This window comes from Echiichthys vipera (assembly GCF_963691815.1).
Source record: "Echiichthys vipera genome assembly, chromosome: 2".
Taxonomy (NCBI): domain Eukaryota; kingdom Metazoa; phylum Chordata; class Actinopteri; order Perciformes; family Trachinidae; genus Echiichthys; species Echiichthys vipera.
In genome coordinates, this window is record NC_139827.1 from 15894600 (window position 1) to 15902045 (window position 7446).

Genomic DNA, 7446 nt, shown 5'->3' on the forward strand with positions numbered 1-7446 from the left:
ATACCTCCATGAAATTTTGCTGACAAATTTCTAGGCAGCGAGCAATCACATGCACCATCTGGTTTGACTGATGTCACATGGAAGACACTTTTAGCCATGCTAGCACACAAAACTGTGGTGGTGTTGGCTAAAATGATTTGGGGCCAGGCAACCCAGATGATAGATTTTACTCTGTGGGTCTCTTTCACAGGCCGGATTATTGATTCATCCAGAAAGTAGGCTGAACTTTGACTTAACAACTAAACATGCAGTCTCCTAATGACTCAACCGCATCAACTCTTTTTCTCCTGTGCCATTCATCCTCCATCCATCTCTCCCTTCAGGCACCAACTGTGGCTTGAACATGGTGAGTCACGTTGGAACAAAAAGCCCCATTCAAAACACACACACACACACACACACACACACACACACACACACACACACACACACACACACACACACACACACACACACACACACACACACACACACACACACACACACACACACACACACACACACACACACACACACACACACACACACACACACACACACACACACACACACACACACACACACACACACACACACACACGATTGACTCTAGATAGCCTGCCTCTTAATAAAAAAAACTCTTCTTCAGTAACACCCCGTCTCAATCTCCAGGCAGAACCAGATTACCATGGTCAAAACCATACTAGCAGACCAAATCTATTTTGAAGTACTATGACTTCCTTTTTTTAACAAAAAAGGCCTCAGTTGCCTTTTTTGGCCCACATGATACTGCATCACTGGCCTTCTCGCAGGGCTATGTTAAGAAAAATTCAGCCAAAACTGCAACTAATCAGAGCAAACCAAGAAAAAGGGCTGGTCAGTTAATTTATCCAATTTTTGTTTTTCCCTTTGGCAATATTAGATTAGCAATCCCAAAGGAATTTGTTTGATCTGGTTTTGTTGATTCTCTTCTCATTTTACCAAGCTGAGGTGTGTGCAAGCAACTGAAAATAATGAATAAAAACAAACAAACATGACATTCAAACATGTAGATCCCGTGTTAATGTCAATGATGTAAAAAAATACTCGGAACCTTAAGTTGAGCAAAAGCAACAATACAGCAATGTAAAAATCTTCCAATACAAGGAAAAATGCTGTGATCAAAGTTTTACTGAGGCAAACTCATGATAAATATATAAGCAAATTATACTGAGTAATAAGTAAAAGTATTGTTTTCCTAATATTATTGAATCATTAACTGGTACACAGTGTTTTACTGTAGTTTGAGGTGCAGCTCTCAAATAATAAAGGGGGAAAAATACAATATAATCCTCTGAAATGGAGAAAATGAAGAGAAGAAGTATGAGCAGTATTTGAGTAAATCTGCTTGGTTACTTTTTGCCATTTGTCAAAGTTAAGTTGTGCATCCTAAAAAGCAGAGTTGTAAATATAAATAGAGTTTAGGTTTAATGGGCAGAAGACACATAATATGTAAGTGCTCAAAAGCTTTAATTTCTTGTTGAAAACTAAAAATTCCAAACAATAATGAGGAACAATTTGCTAATGCACGTAGATTAGTATTGTACATGTAGGAAAAATAAAATTAAAAATACATAAAAATGCAAGGATACGCTGTAAACATTATGATAGTAGTATAATACAGAAATACAAAAAAAGTTGTACACACTAGTGTGTGTGCCATGTATGATATTAATGAAAATGTAACGCTTTACAGGAACTCCACCATGTTGCCTGAACGTTTTTATAATGACAGCAGTATAAAACATGGTTTCTCTAGGCACAGTGCCAGTATTCACACCAGCAGTCTACATAGGAGGAATCTCTCTGCAGGTCACAGGGTTTAAATCACACTCTAGTGTGTGTGCCATGTATAGACTGTGATAATAGGTTCATAAGGAGACAGTTCACTGTCAGCTTCATGGCCTTTTGATCTCTTGATCGTCTGTATCTCGACCTTCTTTATGGTTCAAAGATTTCTGAACTGCCTTTGTTTAGTTTTCAAGCAGGAATCCTGGCAGATGAGTTGTTCTTCTTACTTTTTTCACTGACTTTACTTTTGAATGTTATGACAAGATTATCTTTTGCTGCTCAGTTTTAAACTAAAAGTGTGTTCCCAAGGGACACAGCCACGAACAAACATGGAGTCAAGGTAAGAGGCCTCTTGGGAAGTTAAGTTGAGCTAATTTGCCTGGAAAATCTTCCTTCTGTGCATGAGTGTTCTCTCCGGGCATGAGGGTCAAGTTCCCAGTCAAAAGCGAATAGATTACTCAGCACATTTGCTTTAATATTACGAGGACGAGTGCAGGGGGGCAGGAGCGATCCCTGGGGGAAACCTGCGAGATATCAGACTATTATTCAAACACACAAAACGTCTATTGCCAACAACCATTCCTGCGGGGTAACCGTCTCGGCATGTTCTTTTGATACCTGCTGTCTAGAAAACATACAAAATAAATGAAAACTGTCCAATCATTTCACATAATTAGATTTATTATGAAAAGCATGTCAATTAGTCAAGTATCCACATGTTGTGTCAAGCTTTCCCACAGCAGATTTGCACACACAAAAACAAATGAAATGGGCTGCTTATCAAATTCCCAATACATTGTACATAAGTGATATAATTATGTCAGATATTTCACTCAACTCAATGAACTTTGGTGGGACAGTCAAACATTTACTTTGGCTGAGGTCCAGTGTATGCAAAGCCTTACAATAATAATCCAGGTTATAAAGTTGCGGGCATGAATGACATGTCTCTAAATTTCACCTCATGATGTTTCTTGCCCGGGGCGAACACTTCTACTGTTTGCATGTCTTTATTAAAAAAATAAATATTTCATTGCAGGTGATCTTAGAAAAATGATGGTTTAAGGCTGCAGTTGGAGTTGAAATGTATGTCCCAGGAGTGTGTATTCTTACGTAATACAGTCCAGCCGTTTCTAGTTTTTGTAAGTCATGCTAGCTGACCTGTGAGGCTGTACTTTAAGCACAACTGTATTTGAGCTAAATGCTAACTTTAGCATGCTAAAATCCTCACAATGACAATGCTTAGCAGGTAATGTAAACAATGTTCGCTTATTTAAGCATGTTAGCAGCCCCCGCCATTTCATCGGGGTACAAGACACGCACAGTGGTCAGCAGTTGCCGAAAAGCTCAATAGCTGACGCGCAAGCATAATACAAGGGGAGAATTGATTTGTTTCACTGACACGGCCACAGCCAGATGCTCGTGGGTTGGCCTTGGTTCGGAATATATTTTATATTATAAAAATATTATATTTTAAACCAAAGTATTGGAGAAATTAAAAATATGTTTGTTCTGATGCTGGCACTAGATGATCATTCTGGGGATTCCCACTGTTCATCTATACCAAATGTCATAGCAATCTATCCAATAGTTAAAACATTTCACACAAAACCACAAATGTGAACATCATGGCAGTGCTAGAAGAAAAGCCAGGTAATAACCAAAGTCATTAGAATTCATCATCTGAGAATCATGAATGTCTGTAAAAATGCCAAGACAATTCATGTAGAAGTTATTATTATAGTTGACATATTTCAGAATGGGCCAACAGGCAGACTGACTGATACCAACACTGCCATCCCTAAAGCCAAACCATGAGCATTGCTAAGAAAAAAACAACACTATGATCCTCTGACCTGAATAAACATCCTGTTGTGGAAGAGGCCTGCAGTTAGTGCTGCTGGAGTACAGATCTTTACACAGTATAACGGAAGCACATTATTGTTTGGGTAAAGCTGGCAATCAGTTAGAGAAACGGTGTGGTTGACTGTACATATTTTCAACATATTTTTCCTTGTGAATCCAGACAGATTTCCCAGACTATTGTGTTTGCTTATCTACAGCATGAGTTGCATCATTTGAAGTACTGAACCATGAAAATGATGCAACTCTCTCCCTTGCCATGAAAAATAACATTTCTACAGGCTACAGTGTATTTCATCCTTACATAGCATAGGTACAGGAAGGCTTTAGGTCTCTGTTAAATAGATGTCCATGTTTTTAGATGCTTATTTTCTCAGAATATTTGAGGCACATTTTAATCTTCTCTGAACTCTCAATTTGGTCCTGACCCAGATTTAGAGAAAAGGGCCTGTAGGGTACTGTGTAGACCAGTGTACAGTGTGTGTAACACTGGCAGGGTGTGGCTAGAACAGGAGCCATGATGCAGAATACTAATAAGAAAGAGGAGAGCTTAGAAGGCAAGCATGACTCAGTGTCATCCCCTAGACTGTATCTCACTACAAAAGTCTCCCCACGCCCACCCTCTATCCCTCCCAGCTACCCAGACAGGGTGAGGACTCAGAGCTTGGTTGACTTCACCAAACCCTACACCAACCCAGCGCTAACTAAGTGTGAGTCACAAAGGAATTTCCCTGACATATTTTTAACCAAAGAGTTTTTCTTACTTCCTATTGAATATGTGTGCCATCAAGCAATCTAGGTCATGTATACCAAGGCCTACAAGCCTTGGCTTCACCAAAGACACACCTTAACCAACATTTGCAATCCTCTTAATATGTTTAAATCTGTTATCACTTGTTTTTACATGATTATGGAGTGTTTTAGTCAGGCAATTATTAAAATTATAAGTGTTACTAAATGGTAGTTCTTCGGTCTTAATCCACTGACTGCTTCTGCTTCCCTTACAGTTTTCCCAGACCTGACATATGCCAAGCTCAGGAGTCCAAATGCCTTAGCAAACCAATGTGCAGTCTTATTGACAAGACAGCCTGTGTTTGTACGTGTATGTCTTCTTGTTTTGTCGACAGATGGACAAGACTGATAACTGCCTGGAATGGAAGAAGAGGAAACAGTAAAATACCAGCAGCTTCAGTATTTGATATTTCTTGTCCTTGATAGTCTCATTGCTTCATCATACTAATATGAGAAGAAGATCAGAATGGAAGTGTGTGAGTGCATCAGAGAGTAAGACAGAGCCTGAGATGTATAGAGGATGTGCAACTGTATGTGATAACAGGCTGAAGGGCAAAGAGTTGTTGAAGTAGTTTTTGATGCTAGTCTCAGTGGCAGTCTTCAAACAAATTGACACACACACACACACACACACACACACACACACACACACACACACACACACACACACACACACACACACACACACACACACACACACACACACACACACACACACACACACACACACACACACACACACACACACACACACACACACACACACACACACACACTGCTCTTTCCTTTACAGTAGGTCATTTCCTTTAAGAGATTCATCAACAGTGTTACACAAGCCATTTGATTAGCTCTGTGCTTGACTGTGTGTGTGTGTGTGTGTGTGTGTGTGTGTGTGTGTGTGTGTGTGTGTGTGCGTGGGTCCTTTGTAAGAGAGTGACCGACTGGGTCTCTGTGATAGCGTCTCTGTGGGTGTTTGCCTGCGGTTGTGAGTGCAAGAGGGCCGTAGGCTAAAGCTATTAAGATCAGTATAGTTTTAGATATGTGATCTGAAGGATGATTTTTCAGAGCCGAGAACAAAGCAGACGCTATTCCAGAGAAGAAACTGTGCAGGGCCAAAGTACAAGCCCTGGGGGACCTCTCAACAATACTAGCTTTAGAGCAACTATGCTAGCTGGCCAAATATATTACAGCCAACAGTTAAACCTAGTACACTATAAAGCACTGCCAAGAAAATCTGCTGTGCTATTACTGCCACATTTAACCATCTGTGTGCAGTGTGTTCTAATATCTCGGCCTCCTGAGAGGGAGTGTGTGTGACAAGGACTTGATATTCCTGACAGAAACTATCAGGGGCTTTTGGTTATGTTGTGTGTGTGTGTGTGTGTGTGTGTGTCTGTGTGTGTGTGTGTGTGTGTGAGTGTGTGTGTGAGTGTGTGCGTCACACAGGGGTTGTTGATGAATAAATAAAGAAAAGGAGCATATATGAGCCGAAGATTAAATGGGACTTTTTAGAATAGCAAAAAATAAATATATAATCATAAAAATAAATAATTTGAAAAGTAAGGACAGGAGAAGAGCAAGATGAAGCCAAATAAACAAAAAGAGAACTTTGAATTGTCACATGAACATAATGCATACTTTACATTCGCACCACTGAAGGCACACAGTCCAATTTCTGCCAGAGCTCCTTGAAAATACTTAACTAAGGAAAGCCAGTTTCGAAGCAAGTTTGGATGGCTTACCAGAGAGAAATGCCAAAGCTACCATTTACGATTATCCACAGTGAGACATAAAAGCTGAATGAAAAAGCCAAGTGGTCAGACAAGATGCAACAAGAACGAGAAGTCATCCAGAACACCGTTTATGAATCACTGCAAATCATTTAAAATCCTGCTGGCATAGTTGTTTAACTATTTATGGACATTACATTGAAATTGCTTTAGATATATTATAAATATAAATATAGAATATATCAATCTATATATAAAGGACATTATACTATACCTAAGAAAATCTAATTTATTACAACTATTTAAAATTTGAACCTAATTTACTTATCCCTCAACACTTTGTCAACTTCGTTTAGCTTCATACAAAAAACTACAACACTACAAAAAAAGAAGGATTTAAATGCCACAGTTACTTTTCACTTCTAATATTGTTATTAGCAAAAAAAATATAATGAATGTGTGCATGTTAATCAATTCACTTATAAAAACCTATCAACGAAGAAAGAATATTTCTCCAACTTACATGATTTTCAGCATGTGACATCTTTTTCATAGAGACAAAACAACTCTGATGAAGTCTAAGTCTGCATGTTTTTAAATGTTGATACCATGTTGGTATGTGTTATAGGTTGGGGGACAATAATTTCCACTAATTTAATAAATAAAAAGCGATAAAAGTGTGTATTACCATAGATATAATGTATGTGTGTATCTTATGATTAATCTGTAAAAAGAATAGTGCTAATTGTACCTGTGATTAAAATAAATAATACATTAATATTATAAAAATTAATCTATGTTACCAGAGAGAATCAAATGAGCAATAGACCTACAGTATAGCACCTAACCGATCTATTTGACCCAGTTTTGATTTACATATTGTTAATTATTAAAGTGCTCTTTTAATGAGTGATTTATTTTTAATTATTACATTAAAATGCAACATTTCCCATTTCAAAAAGAAAACTTTAACTTAATTGATATAAAGAAACATTGTTTTACGGGAGATTGTTTTACATTTTTAGAATGCTGCTCAATGTACTAGATTGTATAATAATATTAGTTTCCAGCTTTTAAATGGTTTCATTAGTTAGCCTTTTTCAGTGGTGGAAAGATACAAAGTACAAGTGCATTTTTCATGTTTCTGTACTTAGTAGATTTAGTTGTGTGTACTTTTGACTTTTACTCCACTGCATCTTAGATCAAGTGTCTATCATTTCTACTCCACTACATTTCTACACTGCTGTTTTTC